This window comes from Tasmannia lanceolata, unplaced genomic scaffold (assembly GCF_043159265.1).
Source record: "Tasmannia lanceolata isolate RefF3 unplaced genomic scaffold, GAP_Taslan_0.1 ptg000013l, whole genome shotgun sequence".
NCBI lineage: Eukaryota > Viridiplantae > Streptophyta > Magnoliopsida > Canellales > Winteraceae > Tasmannia > Tasmannia lanceolata.
In genome coordinates, this window is record NW_027518690.1 from 2,628,183 (window position 1) to 2,650,564 (window position 22,382).

The 22,382-nt window shown below is 40.9% G+C and overlaps 2 pseudogenes across 1 annotated transcript; both read left to right on the forward strand.

Moving 5' to 3' along the window:
• The first annotated feature begins 16,307 nt into the window (after positions 1-16,307).
• LOC143889503 (putative carboxylesterase 2 pseudogene) lies at positions 16,308-18,088 on the forward strand (annotated as a pseudogene). Its single transcript, XR_013254845.1, has 2 exons — positions 16,308-16,324; positions 16,854-18,088. The product of XR_013254845.1 is annotated as a putative carboxylesterase 2 pseudogene (transcript).
• Positions 18,089-21,361: 3,273 nt separating this feature from the next.
• On the forward strand, positions 21,362-22,312 carry LOC143890572 (putative carboxylesterase 2 pseudogene; annotated as a pseudogene).
• Positions 22,313-22,382: the final 70 nt, after the last annotated feature.

Genomic DNA, 22,382 nt, shown 5'->3' on the forward strand with positions numbered 1-22,382 from the left:
AGCTTTTTTTATCATCTTAATCAATGTTTACACTTCATGTATGTGGAAGGGATGTGACTTGTGAGGAGATGGTGCTTCATGAAGGGAAGTTGGGTTTTGGAACAATGCACTACCTTAGAAGGACGAATTTTAAGCCGACAAACATAATTTGGGGGAAAAGGTAGACAACGAGGAGAGCAACAGGTAGCAAGTTGTTTGGGGAAAAGGTAAAGTATGAGAGCGACAGCTAGCACTGTTGAGAGCTGACAGCTAGTATGATTTTTTTGACAGATATGTACGGGTAGGAAATGCAAGGAAATGGCGAAAGTAACCCAATCAAGTTGAAGAGGTGGGAAGAACAACCAAAACATTAACATGACGTGGGTGGAATTTGAGGACAAGATTGGAAAGAAATGTTTATTAACTTTAAAAAACAAAAAAGCGGGCAAGGAATGCGGGTCGGGTTTTTTCGCTTTGAACCCGGCCCTACCCGAGAATCATACGGGCTTTCAAAACTTAAACCCAGCCCTACCCGAGGCCCGACCATTTTGAACCCGACCCATGCCTTTTTCGGGCCGGGTAAAACCCGACCCAAGTTGCAACCCTAATAATCCCACACGAAAGCAATTATTAGTTATATTTGATGGCTTTTATTTTAAAATTTATTTGCTGAGATAGTTCCCCAATGAAAACTCATCCACATTCTACTAGTTCATGAGAACCACTTTGTTATTCCTTCATTTAAAGGAGACAATTGTTGGCCTTAACTGTTTGGATGCCCACTTTGCCCACCCTTGTGTTATTCAACTCCTATAAAAATTCAAGGGTTATTTTGAGTGGTAACATGCTATGTTTTTGCTTTTCCAATGGCAACGGCTCTGAGTAGTCAGGGTTTTGAAATTTTGTGAAAAAATTAAGTGTCACTAGGGTTCAATTCGATCTGCAAAACTTAAGATACTGATTTGTATTCTGTTATTGTCTTTGCAGAAAATTTAATGGTATTGGTGTTTTAAGTCGAAGGAGGTCAATTGTTTGCAGGAGGATTGCCCAGCACAGGTAATTTTGTGGTTTTCTGTTTTAGTTCTCTGAATTGAATGCTTTTAAAATTCATTGTGTGCAAATTTCAGTGTGGGTTGTGTTTGGAGTTTGGGATCTTATTGATTTCTCCATGTTGTTTATGCCATCTATACATGACGTATTTATCCTTGCTTGGTTAAATTGGTTTATGCCAGCTGCTTGATTTCATAGTGTTTTTACTCCATCTGTGTTTTGATACATGAAGTGCTTATCCTTGTTTGGTTAAACTGTTATTCGATCAATTTGTTTCTGCAAAGATTGCATGGTATCATTTTTGTAAGCTTTGTTTGTCGTTTGATGGTTCAGGCATCAAAGTATGGTGTTTGATTGTTGGACTGTCGAGAAGTTTGCTTTGATTGGGGTCTATAGTTACCTCTTTTGCTAACTTTGCTTTGATTGGGGCCTATGCTTACCTCTTTTGCCAAGTTACTCAATATTTAAAATGCGTGCTGCTAATTCTTCTGGACAAGATTCCAACCGATACCTTCTATCCGGTGGAATGGAAGGTGATAACAACCAATTGATTTGAAATCCCAAGTTGCTACACGGAATTGTTCATGGCCCAACAGTTCGTGGGCCCAGTTATTTCGATGATCCAAACCATTTGTTTTGTAATCCCCACCCTAGATAGGCCTTGGACAAAAAATAAATCTCATCAAACGGTCCTAAATACTTCTATAAAATGAATCACGTAGTGGGGCTCCTAAAATCAATGCAGTTGCTTCCTTTTGTTATCTTACTCATTTCAACCAAGTGCTTTGCATGTGTAAGCTACTGAATAAATTTTTTACTATGATAATGCCCTTTACCTCTATTATCACTTTCATGAGGTGTTGTCATTGTTGTGGATGTGCAAAGGTCAGTCTAATGACCTCACATTTGTCCTTCGATTTGTGCCAGTTCAGCTTCCAAGTATGCAGCTATTTCTTCTTTTGACTCATTATCCATCCTTTTGTAAGTCTTTGAAGTTTGTCTTCGACAATATGTGTCCTTCCATTCAAGTCAGGTATTTCTTAGTAAGATCAATTGGATTAGCTTCTATCTCTTCTTTAGGAAGGATAGTTCATCCATCCTAACTTGAGGCAATCACATTAGTAGTCTTGAATGAAAGAACCTCGGGGAGGAATAACTTCGCAGCAGGGGAAGGTAGATCTTGTTGAGCTTCGTACCGTCAGAGGATCCTTAGTGCCAGAGAGAAGGAGAAATGGTTTACCCATGACCATTGGATGCCCTCTCAACTCTGTTGAAGAGTATTTTGATCATTATGTATAGTGTTGAGGGTATTGCTGTCTTTACCCATGTAATCCTACTTTGGGCTCTATATATACATCATATTACATGTGAGCCCCTTCATTGGAGACTCATTGTCTTCTCCCTCACTATTCTCCTCCTTCTTCTCTACCTTGTCCATTCTAACGTGGTATCAGAGCCAATCTGATCCAAATAATAAAAAAAAAGGAAAGAAGGAGCCCCTCGCAATCTTCTCTCTCGCTGTCCCCTCGCCGCGTGGGCGAACCCTCCCGTACCCATATTTTTCTTCCCTTATGCCGTAACACACACACACACACACCCTTCTTTTATGTATTCTCGCGTGTCCCCTTCCTTTGGCGCATTGCGCATAGCACACCCCCGCTTTTCTCCCACCATTACTCAGTACCCCATTTCTCCCACCCTGACATCCCCTCTGTCCCTTTCCCTAACCCACGCCGTAACCTACCCTTCACCCTTGTTTGCTGTAAGCTCCCCCCCTTCCCATACGGCTTTTCCGTAAGCCCTCCATCCACACACACCTGCACTCCCTTGTTGACGTAAACTCCTCATTTTATCATCCATCTTTGGATTATCCCTCCACCCAAACCCCAAATGTCCATCCACAACCCCAAATCCCTAATCCCAAACCCTAATACCTCCGTAAGCAACTTGAATTGGTTTTTTCTCCCTTTTCCCTCTTAATTCATAACCTTTTTCCAAATTTCCAAACCCCAAATCTCCATTAAAAACCCCCCAAGCCCTAATCCCAAACCCTAAGCCCTTGCTGTGAATCCTCTAAGACCAGCCCTTTTGTAAGTACTATTTGTAAATCCATCCACCTAAAACAAAACAAAAAAACAAAAAAATCCCCTTACGTATATTCTTTTCCTTCTCTCCATCCATAATGTTCTTTCTTGTTCTATTTTTTTTTTCCAAATCCATAAATACTTAAACCATAAATCAATAATGTCCTTTCTTGTTCTAGTCTTTTTAGATCCCTAAACCCCCCTTTCTTTATGGTTTGAGCACCCCTTCCCCTCCACTCAATCCAAATCGTTGTGTTGATATGAAAAGTGCTCGCCGACTGCTTGATGGAATGTCTAAGAGAGATATGGTGCCTTGAAATTATTCTTTCTTATGCAAGTTGAAGGCATTAAGCCAAATGTAGTTTGAAGGATGGAGTGTTGTGTTGTTGTCGTCTCCGGGCTGATGTACAATCACCCTTTTTTGTCGGTGATCTGTTCGATGGTTGGTTGTTTCTTCTTGTTGTTAGTTGTTTCCTTCCGTTTTGTGTTATTGGTGGACTCGCTTTGCGAGTCGTGTTTATTGATGCTTCTATATGGTGAGTGTAGTTGCTTGGCGTAGTTTTACGCCTTTGCTGTAGTTGCAGTGGTTTGCATTGCAATCCACCTTGTTGGTGCTTCTACACGTATGTGTAGTTGCTTTGCGTAGTTTTACACATTCATTGTGGTTGTTGTAGTTTGCGTTGCAATAAACCTTGTTATTTGTTGGCTATATGCCCGATCTTTAGCTTTGATTTTGGCCTCATTGTTGTTTGACGCTATATGCTCGGTCGTCCGCCTTGCTTTCGGCCTTGTTGTTTGTGGCTATATGCCCGGTCGTCAGCGTTGCTTTCGGCCTTGTTGTTTGTCTATATGCCCGGTCGTTTGCCTTGCTTTTAGCCTTGTTGTTGTTCTCCCAGGCGACGTATTGTTTGGCCATCGTTGGTTGTTCTCCCAGGTGACTTGTTGTTTGGCCGTCATTGGTTGGCTGTTTCTCCCAGGTGACGTGATGTGGCCGTCGTTGGTTGTTGTGCCCCACTTTGATGTGCGTCCGTCTGTTGTGCGCTCTATTAGTTATTGCTTGTGTGCGCCCTTGGCGTGCTTATTTGTTGGTGGATCGTTGTTGTTTCTTTGCTCAGGCGCCTTTGTTCGTTTGTTATTGGTGTGCAGATTTCTTAGTCGTTGCTCTGATTCAGGGGGAGGCTTTATGGTGATTACTCTAGTGGTAGTGTTGATTCGGGGGGAGACCGTTGATATTATGGCCGTTGATCACGCCGTTGTACTTCCTGTGGTTATTTTCTCCTTTTGTAATGTTTTTCACTATGTATTCACCACACCAGCTTGAGGAGGGGGAGTGTTGTACCAAGCCGGTGTGTTTGGGATTATTGTTTTTTGTTGTTGTATGGGTATTGTAGTTGTTTGTTGTTGAAGCGTATTGTAGTTTTCTTTGTAACAAGCTGGAGTGTGGCGTTGTATGGTACATACATATACACTCCAGGTTGAAGGGGGAGTGTTGAAGAGTATTTTGGTCATTACGTATAGTGTTGAGGGTATTGTTGTCTTTACACATGTAACCGTACTTTGGGCTCTATATATACGTCATATTACATGTGAACTCCCTTCAGTGGAGACTCACCATCTTCTCCCTCACTCCTTTACTATCTTATCGATTCTAACAAACTCAGCGATCCAGACCATACTACCCATTCTCTAGCATCTTTGGCAGTATAGATGATATCTCTAAGACTTAACCACATCACAAAGGAAATTCCAATAACCTTCAACTTCTTCTTGAGCCACATCTACAAAAAGAAATGGATTGTTTCTAGTTTCTTTTCGACTTTACGATCACAAACATTTTAACACTTACGATCACAGGACAATTCACAATCATAAAACTTTATAAATGGAAACAAAAAGCGATTATCAAAGAGAAAATTGCAGATTGCATGAAAATTTAGGAAAATAACACAAATTACTTAATGTAGAAGAAACCGGCTCCCCTTGAAGGAAGATTGAGTTTACTTTGGAGTTTGGAATAGCGGTGAGTCCAGGGAAGGTCTCAGCAATATTTATTGGCACTAGATTGGCACCTTGTTGAACTTGCTCGATTGAAAGGAATAAACTTGGTCTTGAGTAGAAGGAATGAATCATGTGTAGACGCACAATCCAAGATTTTTTTGGCAACACCTTTGATATTCTCTATCCCATAGATCTCTGTGGAGATAATGTTTCTATCAACAGTTGGGCATCAATTTCTTTTTAATGATAAAAGGTGTAAGCTCTTTCCTTTGCACCTTGATGAGTTTGCTCAGCGATGCATGCTTTATTGACAGTTTGACGATTGGAACAGTGGTATGGATCTCCATTAATTGACAGAATTCCTTGTGAGGGCATACCTCTTCAACATTGAAATGAAAGGCATGAAGTTCTAGATCTCAGAAATTCTCAGGTGCTCTTAAGAGTTAAGAGTTCCCAATTTTCATCAATTGATGGGAGGAAGGGGATGATTTGGGGTCTCAGGCTTTCCATGCTGGCCACTTTCTACTTTATGCAATTAATTAATCCGATGGATGAGAGATTGATCAAAAGAGGAAGCAATTGATTGTCTTTTCCTTGTTGGTTTTTGTATAAGAGCCGGCACTAACACACAACAAATGTCTCATTTTTACGACCACTTCCTCTACTTTAAAAAAAAAAAACGACTGCTTCCTCCAACCTTGGGTTGCAAAATTCAGTTTTTGGCTAACCTATCCCCAATGTAGGATTTTCAAGACTGTAGAGTCACTGTAGGTAAGTATAGCGGGTTCTGGGTCACTCAGATAATGTCAGTACTCTTTAAGCAGGGATAGGGATTTTAGAGTGATTGTGGCTTTGAAGTCTTTAGTGGTTAAGAATAGGCATTGTAAAGTCGTAAAAAAAATTACATTCTAATTTTTCACTCCCTTATGTTCTGTTTGGTTGCTTGTAGATGGCTGGAGATTAGGAAGAGAAGAAGTCGAAGAGAATTAGACAAGCATGGAAGATGGGGAGAAGATTAGGAGGAAGATTTGAGATTAAATCTTGTTAATTAGTGTTTTAGACCTTTATTTTTACATTTCAACTGTGGTTCAAATGTAAAAATATGGGCTTAAACATATTGGTGATAAGTTCAACCCCCAATCGGGGGGTTCTAAGCCAATGAATGGGTCTAACTTTGGTTTGTAGAGGTTAAATTTATATTAAATGTTGTTAATTAGTGTTTTAAACCTCTATTTTTGCATTTCAACTGTGGTTTAAATGTAAAAATAGGGTTTTAAACATATTGATGATAGGTTCAACTCCCAAATAGGGTTTTAAGCCAATGAATGGGTATAACTTTGGTTTAAGGGGTTGAATTTCTGTTAATTGTTGTTAATTAGTGTTTTAAACCTCTATTTTGCATTTCAACTGTGGTTTAAATGTTAAAAGAAGGGGTTTAAACATATTGGTGATAGGTTCAACCCCCAAACAGGGTTCTAAGCTAATGAGTGGGTCTAACATTGGTCTGTAAGGGTTGAATTTATGTTAAATCTGGTTAATTAGTGCTTTAAACCTCTATTTTTGCATTTCAATTGGTTTAAATGCAAAAAATAGGAGTTTAAACATATTGATGATAGGTTCAACCCCAAAACAGGGTTCTAAGCCAATTAATCGGTCTAACATTGGTCTGTAGGGGTTGAATTTCTGTTAAATCTAGTTGATCAGTATTTTAAAGCTCTATTTTTGCATTCAACCGTGGTTCAAATGTAAAAATAGGGGTTTAAATTTATTGGTGATAGGTTCAACCTCAAAACAGGGTTCTAAGTTTGTTTATAGGTTGAACATTGGTCTGTAGGGGTTGTATTTCCGTTAAATCTGGCTAATTAGTATTTTAAACCTCAATTTTTGCATTTCAGCTGTGGTTCAAATATACAAATAGGGGTTTAAACATATTGGTGATAGAATCTGAACCATAAAACTATGTTAAATCGTATTTCGATTTAAATATATAAGGGCAGATGTATAAAAATCGATTTGAATTTCACCTTTTACAACTAATCGATCTTACTTGATCAATCACCACACCCAAAGGGCGGCTGGATGATTGTCCTTCACCATATCTGAAAGGAACAACCAGGAGTGAAGCGGATGTAGAGGGATTGGTTGCCATGATCTTTTCTCTTGTAGGTTTTCAAATCAAAACCTTTTTAAAAGCCTTTGTTCTGATACCAAGTCGAATCCCACTAGGCAACCCAAGAGGGGGTTGAATTTGGTCTAATCAAAATTAATGAGTGATTAGGCCTAAAATCAAAAGCAACTAGCCCTTGTTAATTTTGAAAGCTTGAATAAACAATCAACCACACAAGAAAAGGCAAAGAGAAAGGATTTGTACACAATATTTTTAAGCGGTTCGGAGCAAGACCTACGTCCACTCTCCACCTCCGCGTGTAGGTTCCACTATCAGGATCCTCCTTCAAAATGGCCAGATCGGAAAGCCGGAGGTACAAATACCCTGCTTTACCTCTCTCCCGGGCCAAAGCGTTAGACCCCAACCCAAGCGTAAAACCCTCTTTTGAATGATCAAAGGAAAGAAAAGAACTCTCTTAGCCTCTTAATTAGGCTTCATTGTACAATGAATGCTCTCAACTCTCCAAAAGATACAATTATAAGGCTATGGAGATCTTCTTCACAAGTAGAGAATGCAGAAGTTATGGCACTTGAAGAATGTAGTTGGAAACTTTGGACATTTAAAAGTTAAAGCTCAAAAACTTGAAGTTCAATTGTTCAAGATTATAAATGAAGTATTAGTTGTAGTATTTATAGTCTCCAACAAAATATGGCCGTTTGGAGGTAAAATGACAAGAAATAATAAGAACAGGTTAAAAAATCACGAGTCATTGTATGTTATATAAAAATCCAGATCACACCGGCTCAGTCGACTGCCAACTAGCCGTTGTGTGTCTGCTATGTGAATTATAACACATCGGCTTAGTCGACTGAGTCTAGGTCAGTTGAATGCCTCTTGGCAGCTTCAAGTGTATTTTTCCATAAGAGTTTAAGTCTCCATGGGGTCAGTCGGCCGACATATGTGAGTCGACTGAGGCGCTACAAGGTGGTTTTTCCAGCTTGTGAGCCCTCCTGGGTCATCCGATTAAGGAGGGTCAGTCGACTGCCCTGCACTTAAATTTCATGTAAATTTCAAATTCAAAATGCAATGATTTGGGGGCTTAGGCTTTGATTTTAAAGACAGTAAGGGACTTTTAAAAAATGCTTTCTTCAAAGAACATTTGGTCCAAATAGTGGTTTTAGAAATGGGTTTTTAAAACTCTTTGAAATGCAAAAACACTGGTAAATAGATCACAAATACAATCTTAGTATTCAAAAAGAAAAACCATGAGGCTCTTGATTGTCTTGGCTTGATCTCTATGACTTCTTGAACATCATTGGAATGCATGTGACTTCTCCATCTTGGATTCTTTGAGAAGATCATCAACATGAGTTCTCCCAACCTTGTCATTAGCACATTGCATGAGTGTTTGGCTTTTGATTGAACTTGTCTATCTCACAACACTAGCAAAGGCATTAGCTACATATAACCAATTTGGGTTTGTGGATCATCAAAACATAGGTAAGGTTAAACTCTCAGGGTTACAGGATTTATCCCTAAGACTCCTTTGTGAATAGAACACAGAGTGGAGAGAAGGGAAATAGAAAAGCTAACGATCTCTTAAAGTGGGTCACACACTAAAAATGCCAACAGTGTCGTCATAGAATCATTTATAGAATCAGGGGCATGGAATTATGATTTCCCTGTACATGAACGTATTTTAGGTTTTAAGTGTGACGATTCAGCTGTATAAAAGCTTAGAAGAAAAAACCCTTCTAGGAAGACATGCTTTCAAACATGTCTTTGTACAGTTTAATCAAGAAGATAAGAAGCTTTTCCTATCAAAGATTCTGCCTGATTCATTAGTGCCCAAAAAATAAAAATATGAAAGACTGTATAGGGTTGGCTATTAGACCCGCGAAAATGGGGATCTGCCCCGCCTCGCTCCGCACGGGGCCAAGATTCCTCAATTTAAGAGGGGACGGAATTAAAAAAATTCCTCAAAGTGGGGGCAGGGATGGGGATGGGGATGGCCCTGTCTTTCCCTGCCCCAATTCAATGCCTAATGTATAAGTGATTGCCACCCATAAGTGGTTGTCTTTTAGTGAACTCTTACATTTTAGTTTGAAGCTTTGGATTATTATTTAATAATTGTTTGAATTGTCAAAAAAAGTAAAAATTTGTTATCATAACAAGGATTAGATTTTCCCCTTCGGGGACGGGGAATTTTCCTTGGGGCAGGGACGGGGAATGCAACATCCGGCCCGCCCGGTTGCCAACCCTAAAAGAGAGGGCAAATCAAAACTTACCAAACCAATTTGAATCGCTGAGACGCAAGGCTACTTGTAAACTTAATTCTTTTTTTTAATACATTTGATTTCACACTAGAACAGGTAGTTGGAGGACACAGCTCGCTAAGCTACCCGTTTTCTATGGTCTGTTGGTGCATGAACACCACCATCCACGCTCATTGACATGAACTGCACTTCTGGCTACAAGTTTTTTTTCATGATAAACTAGCTATCTCCAAGTGGTGAGAGAGGGGAAGGGCAGGTGGAGTGGCTAAAAATCAGGAAACAAAAAACAAGAAACTAGTCTTCAAGTGATGACAAAGTGCTTTGCTAGCGACCATCGTAGAAGGCATTTCGCGGATGGCCAGTTACATGCCAGAGCAGCCACCTCATAAATGAAGACATAATCTACTGAAATGAGGACACAGTCGGCTGAAAAGTAAGCTCCGCGAAATGCCTTCTGCAATGGACGCTAGCAAATCCCAATGATAAATGGCTAAAAAACAAGAAACAGAAAACTATACTAAAAATAGGATGACTTTTTTTTTTTAGCTACTTCTCACTCTCTTCTCAGTCCTGCCCTCTCAGATCTATCTCCTCCCACCCGCTTAGCGCTCTCTCACCATTAGGAGACACTAATTTATCATGAAAATAAATTCGTAGCTGCCAGACACTGCGCTCTGCAGCAAGTGAATCAAATAGCCACTTTCCCAACAGGCAATAGTCGAGCGATTTTCTGTGCGAAATGATGCTATGTGGACTAATCATATCTGTCCATCCAACCTTGATTAGATTATTGCCAACCTAAAAATTGAACAAATTGAACAAGAACTCACATCATTGCTTGTAAACCTGCTAAGAAACTGAGATCCACAGTTCAAATACTCTGATTTGTCTGCGCAATTCCCAGACCATAATTCATCTCTAAAACATAATTTCAAGATATTTTCAAAAGAAAGTGTTTATAGAGCATTATATCCAGATTTGGATTTCTAGATCACTCCATCCCTTCAAAGAGGCCCTGGAAACAAGGGGATGGGGACTGGTAATGGCAGCCCAGCAGATCATACACTGATCACCGTAAAAGCACTCTCTGTACATCTTTGTTTATATGTCAAACGTGTGGGATTCTAACACCTCTGGATTTTTTGCTACTACATTTACAAATATTTCATCTAGTTTTTCCTATATGCTACTGCCAAAACTTTATAATTACCGAACGTTTTTGAGTTTTATTTACTCTAATAGTAAGTTTTTTAAATAATAAAAAATTAAATTTACTTATTAAAATTTTTAACATATAGAGTTTTATACTACTTATAATCAAATTATTAGTAAAAAATTAAAATTTGAGAATTGATTAAAATATTTTAGCAAATCTCTGAACCTTTTTACTTTTTTAAAATTTAATCTGACACTAAGTACCTGTACCTGTGGCAGATTCAAACGCCCGTACTGATGCAACATAAGTGCACAGTAAATCGATCATGCGACGCAAAATACTGTAAACATCAAGCATATTCCTAAAACAGTTTTTTTCTTTTTATGTTCATTACTGTAATGTAGCAGACATTATGCTGGCTAACAAATGTTATTACCTTTTACAATTAATATATCAACTTGTTGGTCCTTGACCTTTCCCTTGGTACACAGCTTCGATGCATTCCTTTGCCCCAGGAACCTTTGATTGAATGTAAAAACTCCCTTGCTTGGCATTCCTCTCAAACAATGTCTCATATTTCTGCACAGGCCTTGTATTCAAACATACACGGTCGAAAGACGTCGTCGTTGTACCGGAATCCGGTGTCTCGGCACGTCTCTACATCCAGGGGCGGAGCCAGGAATTTGCTTGAGGAGGGGCAGAACATGGGTGAGGGCCAGTACTCATTTACACTAGAGGGTTTCTCCCAAGTAAAAAAAGGGGGCTAGTATAACTTTTCCCTTACATTTCATGTAGTGGGGCCAAATTATATTACACATGTTTTGATGGGTTGGGCCCACTATTTAACACTCCTAGCATGGCATGGGTAATTTGTTTTGGGATGGTGAAAGTTCGTGTAGTCTGGTATCATTCAAAAAGTATTGTACAACTTACCATATGATGATCCAAACCGTTCATTTGATAGGCCACAATGTAAGGCAATGCCAGAAAACTCATTTCAATAGAATGATCCTAGCTCTATGAAAAGTCTCCATAATATGCAATTCCAATAAAGATCGCAGTACGATCTAGGATCATCCTATTGAAATGTGTTTTTGGGCCATGACCCTAACATTGGAAATACATTGCACCCCAAAAACCATTTTCATTGGGGTGCAATGTATTTACGATGTGGCCTAGGATCATCCTATTGAAATGAGTTTTTGGGCTATGACCCTAACATCGTAAATACATTGCACCCCAAAAACCATTTTCATTGGGGTGCAGTGTATTTACGATGTGGCCCATCAAATGGACAGCTTGGATCATCCTATGGTAAGTTATATAATACTTTTTAAAAAATAATTTGAACTATACGAGCTTACACCATATTATAACTGATATATTTTGAGCGTATCAGTGGAGATTTTATATGGTGTGTGTATGCGTGAATTCCAGTTTTCTTCTGGGTCCCACTTCAGAGGATGATCGAACCGTTCATTTGTGGGCCACAAATCCACAATGTCATAGGAGATTTTTAGTTCGCTGGAGAGAGAGAGAGAGAGAGAGAGAGAGAGAGAGAGAGAGAGAGAGAGAGAGAGAGTTGAAAAAAAAATTCTATGTTCTCATCCCAGAGAGAGAGAGAGAGGGAGGTATTAATTGCAAGGGTTAATTTCTGACAATTTTGTACACGGATTATTCGAAGTTGAAAAAAACGCTATGTTCTCATCCCAGAGAGAGAGAGAGAGAGAGAGAGATGTCAATTGCAAGAGTCAATTTCTAACAATTACAATTTTGGACACTTTTGTAGACAGATTATACGAAGTTGAAAACAATGTTATGTTCTCATCCCAGAGAGAGAGAGAGAGAGGTGTCAATTTCTGACAATTACAATTTTGGAAACTTTTGTAGACAGATTATTCGAAGTTGAAAGCAACGCTATGTTCTCATCCCAGAGAGAGAGAGAGATATTAATTGCAAGAGTCAATTTCTGACAATTACAATTTTGGATAATTTTGTACACATATTATTCGAAGTTGAAAAAAACGATATGTTCTCATCCCAGAGAGAGAGAGAGAGAGAGAGAGAGAGAGGTATTAATTGCAAGAGTCAATTTCTGACAATTACAATTTTGGACAATTTTGTACACAGATTATTCGAAGTTGAAAAAAACGCCTATGTTCTCATCCTAGAGAGAGAGAGAGAGAGAGAGAGAGAGAGAGGTATTAATTGCAAGAGTCAATTTCTGACAATTACAATTTTGTACACAGATTATCCGAAGTTGAAAACAACGCTATGTTCTCATCCCAGAGAGAGAGAGAGAGAGAGAGAGAGAGAGAGAGAGAGAGAGAGAGGGAGAGAGAGGGAGGTATTAATTGCAAGAGTCAATTTCTGACAATTACAATTTTGGACACAGATTATTCGATGTTGAAAAAAACACTATTTTCTCATCCCCTCACTTTGTCCATACTTCTATAGATCCTGAGAAATTGAGCCCCCCCCCCCCTCTGGCTCCGTCCCTGTCTACATCCCTAAACTTTCTGGGGAGACGCCGAAGAAAATCCCACTCCTAGTTTACTTCCATGGCGGAGGATTCGCGATCGAAAGCCCTTTTTCACACTTTACCATACTTACCTCAATTCCCTCACACTTTACTACACTTACCTCAATTCCCTAGTGGCCGAGGCCAATGTTGTTGCGGTCTTGGTTGACTATCGACTATAGACTGTGCCCCGAGCACCCTATCACTACCATCTATGACGACTCGTGGGCCACCCTCCCATAGGTGGCCTCCCACGGGCCTAGTGGACCCGGTGGGCCCAAGTCTTGGATCACGGATCACGTCGATTTTGATCGTGTCATGATTGCAAATAGACCTGGCAAAAAGTGACCCGGACCCGGACCCGCGGGTCCACCCGGCCCGCACGTAAATTTACGGGTCTGGGTCACCTGTTGGTGACCCGTTAGAAATTGACCCGCGGGTCCACCCGGCCCGTCAAAAGTGGGCCGGGTCGGGTGGACCCGCGGGTGCCCGCGGGTGCCCGTAAAAAAGTGCAAAAGACGGTTTTTTTACTTTTTTCCGTAGTTTTCTCGGTAATTGTCATATTTTATATGTAATTTTTTTACTTTTGACCTTTTTACGGTAATTTTTCATTTCAAACTTAGAAATTCTGAGAATATTTCAAAAATCCGTAATGATTACTTCTCTTTATTCTTTTGTTGCTAGCCACCTTTGGCCCAGACCGTACTTCACCCAATCTTTGCAGCAAAGGAGGGGCTACAAGCCGAAAAATAGCCCAGGAGAAGGTGGCTAGCAAATCCCTAAATAAAAAAAAAACTCTTAAAAAATACGTCAAAAATCCGGGTGACCCGCGGGTCGACCCGGCCCGTACGGGCCGGGTGCGGGTCCAATGTCAATGACCCGTAGAATTTTCCGGGTCACTTTGACCCGGCCCGTTTGACCCGGACCCGTACGGGCCGGGTCAAATCCGGCCCGGCCCGCCCGTTTGCCAGGTCTAATTGCAAAGGATAGTGCAGGGCCAACATTTCCCACCACATGGCGATGCGGGCCGGGCCCGATGGATTGGGCCATGGGGTGCACATTAAGGGTGCAATTATAGTGCAACCATACTTTTGGGGGTCCGACCCAATTGGGTCCGAAGGGGTCGACCCATTCAAGAAGGAAAGAGTGGACGGCCTATGGTTGTTTGTTTGCCCGTCTAACTTAGGGTGCGATGATCCGTTGATCAACCCGGTTGCACCGGGTGCACCGAGCCTGTTAGGCTTGGGGTGCACCCAGGTCCTGATTTGCGTGGCGGAGAAAGACGTATTGAAAGATAGAGGGCAGCTTTACTATGATGCTTTGAGGGCGAGTGGTGGAGTTCTTTGAGACAAAAGGGAAGGATCATGTGTTCCATCTTTTCTATCCGGATTGTGAGGAAGCTGGGGTGATGCTGAAACGTTTGGCTTCTTTCATGAATAATTTGTAAGATGTTTGTTCCTTCATTGTTGTAGTTTGATGTTCTTGTACTGTTTGGTGAAGGAGAGGCTGCTCTTTTTACTTTCTTTTTTGGGAAACTGAAACAGTTTAGCTGTCTTTAATAGTGGTCTTTAATGTGCAGCTATGTGATGGTTCATTTTCATAGAATGAATGCATATATTTCAGTTGTCTTTTTGTAGCTATGTGTTAGGTGCCTTAGATGGGTCCCACTTAGGTAGATTAAATTAGTTTATAACTTTATATTTGGTGGTAATCTCTCTCTGGTTGTTTGAATGAAGGGCGCCCTTGCAAAAATCAGATTCAAGGGCATCCCCATTGGTTAATTTCTCCAAAGTCAACACAGTTTCCACATTTTCTCCACATTTTCAGGCACCATCCTCTTTTTTCCCACAATCTTAAATGCACTTTTGGTGAAACTGACCAATGAGGGCACCCTTGAAACTGGTTTTTGCAAGGGCGCCCTTCATTCTATCGTTGCTCTTTCTATAAATAACATGCAAGTAGATTTTTTTTATCAAAAAGAGCAATGATAGATACAAGGGAGCCCTTGCATAAAGAGCCGCAAAAGGGCCCTTGATTGGATCCACGTCATTTTTAGTTGCATTTTAAAAGCAGTTGAAAATGTAAAATTAGTTACATTTTATGACGTGGATCCAATTAAGAGCCCTTCTATGGCTCTTTATGCAAGGACTCCCTTGTATCTATCATTCCTAAAAACAAAATTAAAAAAACAAAAAAAAACAATGAGGATACTTGTTCTGTCTCTGTGCACAAAGGAGGGTCGATCAGGCAAGAAGAGGGGCATGATTACTATAGAGCATTACTGCATCACTAGCATGATAACTTAGCCCATGCATTCCATTAATTCATCCAAAAAATGAAAAGAAAAAGGAAAAAAAAAAGGGTTGGGTAAACCCAAAACCGAACCGATCAAGTTCGGGTCTGGTTTGGTTTTGTTCGGTTCCAATGGTAAGTGGTTTGGTTTTGGCTCCAAATTCTAGGAACCAATAGCAATTGGTTCGGTTCTGGGTATACCCCATAACCGAGCTGGACCATGTCCACCCCTACTCTCCACTCCAAATTCTCCATGAAGATACGGCTAAAAATATCTCCAACATAATCTCAAAAAATTGGCTAAAATATTTCCAACATAAGCCTAAAAGATTTCAAAAAAATCATCTAAAAAACAACCTAAAGTAGAGGGGCATTTAGTCATTTTGCAAAGACGGTTCCAAGGTTGCTGCCTTTTACAGGATTCCAACAATCCAACTTCATTCAATCACGGCGTTGACTGTAAACAGTTGGCCCTTCCATCAATCCAACGGCTATAATGATCCCATCAGCAATTTTCAGACCATCTACAAGCTTCCACAAGGCTCACTCATTGATGGGTCCCACTTTTCCAAACATGTGCCCCATACTTGTCTCAGCCCTTAAAAATAATACTTTGGCCCATAGTGGCATAAATGAGGGAAACAGAAAAGCCCCACTAACTTCCATTCACCGAATCACTCTACATAAAGCGCAGTGATATACTGATATCTCCCCCTCCTGTTGTTTGCGTATAGTTTCAAAGCTCAAAGAAAACGTTAAAATCGGTGAATTTATGCTTCACGAAAAACGTTAAAAGGGGGGATTTTATCCATTCAGGGGGCGGGGATAGCACTCCCTATATCAAAACCAAAGACGAAAAGCCTTTTGTTTTTTTTGAAAAGGGCAACAGAATATATATATATATATATATATATATAGAGGAAAGTGAAGCTACACCGCCGGTGTAGCTAACTTAGCTACACCGCCGGCTTAAAATACAATGGGCCCACATTGTTTTGGTGATCCAAACCATTCATTTGATTGGCCCTCACATAGATAGGGTGTCCACCAAAAATCAGCTCCATAGGATCATCCCAACCCTTCAAACTGTGGAGGCAAAAATGGACAAATTTGTGAAGGTTTTTACACGTTCATTTTTGCCTCCACAAATCGTAGGGTTGGGATGATCCTATGGAGCTGATTTTTGGTGGACACCCTATCTATGTGAGGGCCAATCAAATGAATTCTTTGGATCACCAAAACAATGTGGGCCCATTGTATTTTAAGCAGGCGGTGTAGCTAAGTTAGCTACGCCGGCGGTGTAGCTTCACTTTCCTCATATATATATATATATATATGTAAAAACAGAACCGAGGTGGTCCTGAAGGAACAAAGATAATACAAAGATAGCCTTTTGTTACCCACACATAAGTTAACAACCTCACCTTCCTTATCCCCCATCTCTTCATCTTTCTCTTCTTCTTTTCTTCTCTTTTTCCATGGATCCAAGCAAAGAAATTGCCCATGAATTACCTTCTCTCCTTCGTGTGTACAAAGACGGGCGCATAGAGCGTCTCATCAGCACACAAGTAGTCCCACCGGGGCTCGATCCCAAAACCGGCGTCATGTCGAAAGACGTCCTCGTTGTTCCAGAATCCAGTGTCTCGGCACGTCTCTACATCCCTAAACCTTCCGGGGGGACGCCGAAGAAAATCCCACTCCTAGTTTACTTCCACGGCGGAAGATTCATGAAAGAAAGCCCTTTTTCACCCTTTTACCACACCTACCTCATTTCCCTAGTGGCCGAGGCCAACGTTGTTGCGGTCTCGGTCGACTATAGGCTGTGCCCCGAGCACCCTATAACTACCGTCTATGATGACTCGTGGGCCACCCTCCTATGGGTGGCCTCTTATGGTCCTAGTGGACCCGGTGGGCCCGAGTCTTGGATCACAGATCACGTCGATTTTGATCGTGTCATGATTGCGGGGGATAGTGCGGGGGCCAACATTTCCCACCACATGGCAATGAAGGCCCGGCCCGATGGATTGGGCAATGGGGTGCACATTAAGGGTGCAATTATAGTGCACCCATACTTTTGGGGGTCCGACCCGATTGGGTCCGAAGGGGTCGACCCATCGAAGAAGGAAATGGTGGACGGCCAATGGTTGTTTGTTTGCCCGTCTAACTTAGGGTGCGATGATCCGTTGATCAACCCGGTCGCACCGGGTGCACCGAGCCTGTCGGGCTTGGGGTGCACCCGGGTCCTGATTTGCGTGGCGGAGAAAGACGTATTTAAAGATAGAGGGCAGCTTTACTATGATGCTTTGAGGGCGAGTGGGTGGATGGGAAAGGTGGAGTTCTTTGAGACGAAATGGAAGGATCATGGGTTCCATCTTTTCAATCCGGATTGTGAGGAAGCTGGGGTGATGCTGAAACGTTTGGCTTCTTTCATGAATGATTTGTAAGTTGTTGTTCCTTCATAGTTGTAGTTTTATGTCCTTGTACTGTTTGGTGAAGGAGAGGTTGCTTTTTTTTTGTTTTTTTTTTGGGAAACTGAAAACAGTTTAGCTGTTTTTAATAGTGGTCTTTAATGTGCAGCTATGTGATGGTTCATTTTATAGAATGGATACATATATTTCAGTTGTATTTTTGTGGCTATGTGTTAGGTGCCTAGTAAGGCTGCAACTCGAGCCGGGTTTTACCCGACCCGCATCGACCTAACCCGAAAATAGCCTGGGTTGGGTTCAGGTTTCATGGGTTTCGGGTCGAGCCGGGTTGAGCATTCAAAAGCCCGCATGAATCTCGGGTCGAGCCGGGTTTGAAAGGGCCCGACCCGACCCGAGTAACATAAGTTACAGTATGTACATTTTTTTTCTATTGTTAGTTAAAAGTTAAAAGTGAAAACCCACGCACCCACTGTTATTGCGTGTGAGTGTAATTTTTGCTTCTATGAGTTGAGTTGATTGAAGTGTTTGATTCAGCATTGTTTGATTGTAATTACAGCATTGTTTGATTACAGCATTGTTTGATTCAAGTGTAATGTGATTGTAATTACATCGTTGTTTGATTCAAGTGTAATGTGAGTGTAATTTCTGCTTCTATGAGTTGAGTTGCCTTGCCAAACAAGAATTTTCCTTAAAAAATTGCGTCAACGTGAAAAAACTCGAACCGACCCGACCTGACCCGAGATTTATCATGGGTAGGGCCGGGTTTGGGAATCGTGGGTTTTCCGAAAAAAAACCCGACCCGACCCGACCCGAGATATTTCTCGGGTAGGGTTGGGTTCTCCAAAACCCGACCCGCCCGACCCGAGTTGCAGCCCTAGTGCCTAGATAGGTCCAACTAAGGTAGATTAAATTAGTTTATATTTGGTGGTATTTTTTCTATAGTTGTTTTAGTACGGAGGGTCAGTTTTCTTATAAGAGGAATGATAGAATGAAGGGCGCTATGTTTTTGCAAGGGCGCCCTTCATTCTATCATTGCTCTTTCTTATAAATAACATGCAAGTATAATTTAAAAATAAAAAATAAAAAATCAATGAGGATACTTTTTCTGTCTTTGTGCACAAAGGAGGGTTGATCCTTCCCTTGAAGTGGGTCAAGAGGCTGATCTTCAAACTAAGTTGATCGATCGTGTTGCTAACCGCTTTGGGTTCATAATAATAAGTATCTATAATGGAAAGAGCATTGATTGTATGGATATGATATTTCCACCCTGTTTCCCTTTATTTTCAGTTTCACCTTATGTAGATTTAAAAAGACTTCATTTCGAAGATAAAAAAAAACTGACAAAAAGAGGAAGAAATGCTTTCAAAGCCTCAAAGGAATCAAAATGCTGAAAAGTTGGGTAGAAATATAATTTCGTTTAGAAATTGTGGTTCGACACAATTCATGCCATTCCTACATAGCATTTTGATCTTTGAAATGCATTGGTAGGGACAGTGGCAGAGGAAAATTTTTTTTTTTTCCCAATTCAATAACAAATCTATGGCTTTAGGGAAAAATGAAAATGAAAGAATCCTAATCGTATTACCATGCTTTTTAATTTCTTGATTTCTACCTTTCATGTGACAGGGTAGAAATCAAGATCCACAAATCTGGTAGACTTGCATGGAAATCTTGTCTTGATGCACCAAAATTGATCATGATCCGATTCATTTGTGACATATGTGATTGGAGATCGGCCTAGCCGATCCAATGGGTCAAGATATAGTGCCAACAAAAGGCCATAAGATTGAGGTGTATAAAAAAATCAACAGCTTAAAGACATCTTCAAGATAACTTTCATCATGCTTGATCAAAGGTCTAGATTCATCTCAACAATCACCAGCTTAAAGACATCTTTAGGATGTCTTTTTCATCATGCTTGATCAACGGTCTAGAATCATCTCAACGAGGGTAGGATCAGGGGTAATAGGGCCGGATTTGTCATTGCCTACAATTTCATGGACCCAGTCACCGTATACATGGCTGAATGGTCATTTTCCTTAACAAAAACAATGCTCGTCTTAAAATATATTTCCCCACAAAAAAATAGTAAAAAATATAGGGAAATGATAATTGCGTCCCTTTTGATCACTAGGGACACTCAGCAGCAGTGTATCAATGACTGCAGAGGGGCTGATGTACTTCACGTACGAAGGATTCAACGGATTTGATTGCCACGTGCACTGTAGTTGGGTGTCCCGAGTGATGAAAAAGGGCGCATTTATCATTTCCCAAAATATAAAGACACGTTGAAAAAGAAACATTGAAAATGTTCTTTAATGACTGTTTTTTGTTTTTCACTAGTAATCAAAGGTACAGTCCATCAAATGGACAGCTTGGATCATCCTATGGTAAGTTATATAATACTTTTTAAAAAATAATTTGAACTATACGAGCTTACACCATATTATAACTGATATATTTTGAGCGTATCAGTGGAGATTTTATATGGTGTGTGTATGCGTGAATTCCAGTTTTCTTCTGGGTCCCACTTCAGAGGATGATCGAACCGTTCATTTGTGGGCCACAAATCCACAATGTCATAGGAGATTTTTAGTTCGCTGGAGAGAGAGATAGAGAGAGAGAGAGAGAGAGAGAGAGAGTTGAAAAAAAAATGCTATGTTCTCATCCCAGAGAGAGAGGTATTAATTGCAAGGGTTAATTTCTGACAATTACAATTTTGGACAACTTTGTACACAGATTATTCGAAGTTGAAAAAAACGCTATGTTCTCATCCCAGAGAGAGAGAGAGAGAGAGAGAGAGAGAGAGGTGTCAATTGCAAGAGTCAATTTCTGACAATTACAATTTTGGACACTTTTGTAGACAGATTATTCGAAGTTGAAAAAAACGCTATGTTCTCATCCCAGAGAGAGAGAGAGAGAGATATATATATATTAATTGCAAGAGTCAATTTCTGACAATTACAATTTTGGACAATTTTGTACACATATTATTCGAAGTTGAAAAAAACGATATGTTCTCATCCCAGAGAGAGAGAGAGAGAGAGAGAGAGAGAGGTATTAATTGCAAGAGCCAATTTCTGACAATTACAATTTTGGACAATTTTGTACACAGATTATTCGAAGTTGAAAAAAACGCCTATGTTCTCATCCTAGAGAGAGAGAGAGAGAGAGGTATTAATTGCAAGAGTCAATTTCTGACAATTACAATTTTGGACAATTTTGTACACAGATTATCCGAAGTTGAAAACAACGCTATGTTCTCATCCCAGAGAGAGAGAGAGAGAGAGAGAGAGAGATAGAGAGATAGAGAGAGAGGGAGAGAGAGGGAGGTATTAATTGCAAGAGTCAATTTCTGACAATTACAATTTTGGACACAGATTATTCGATGTTGAAAAAAACACTATTTTCTCATCCCCTCACTTTGTCCATACTTCTATAGATCCTGAGAAATTGAGCCCCCCCCCCCCCCCCCCCCTCTGGCTCCGTCCCTGTCTACATCCCTAAACTTTCCGGGGAGACGTCGAAGAAAATCCCACTCCTAGTTTACTTCCATGGCGGAGGATTCGCGATCGAAAGCCCTTTTTCACACTTTACCACACTTACCTCAATTCCCACACACTTTACCACACTTACCTCAATTCCCTAGTGGCCGAGGCCAATGTTGTTGCGGTCTTGGTCGACTATCGACTATAGACTGTGCCCCGAGCACCCTATCACTACCATCTATGACGACTCGTGGGCCACCCTCCTATGGGTGGCCTCCCACGGGCCTAGTGGACCCCGTGGGCCCAAGTCTTGGATCACGGATCACGTCGATTTTGATCATGTCATGATTGCGGAGGATAGTGCAGGGCCAACATTTCCCACCACATGGCGATGCGGGCCGGGCCCGATGGATTGGGCCATGGGGTGCACATTAAGGGTGCAATTATAGTGCAACCATACTTTTGGGGGTCCGACCCATCGAAGAAGGAAAGAGTGGACGGCCTATGGTTGTTTGTTTGCCCGTCTAACTTAGGGTGCGATGATCCGTTGATCAACCCGGTTGCACCGGGTGCACCGAGCCTGTTAGGCTTGGGGTGCACCCAGGTCCTGATTTGCGTGGCGGAGAAAGAGGTATTGAAAGATAGAGGGCAGCTTTACTATGATGCTTTGAGGGCGAGTGGGTGGACGGGAAAGATGGAGTTCTTTGAGACAAAAGGGAAGGATCATGTGTTCCATCTTTTCTATCCGGATTGTGAGGAAGCTGGGGTGATGCTGAAACGTTTGGCTTCTTTCATGAATAATTTGTAAGTTGTTTGTTCCTTCATTGTTGTAGTTTGATGTTCTTGTACTGTTTGGTGAAGGAGAGGCTGCTCTTTTTACTTTCTTTTTTGGGAAACTGAAACTGTTTAGCTGTCTTTAACAGTGGTCTTTAATATGCAGCTATGTGATGGTTCATTTTCATAGAATGAATGCATATATTTCAGTTGTCTTTTTGTAGCTATGTG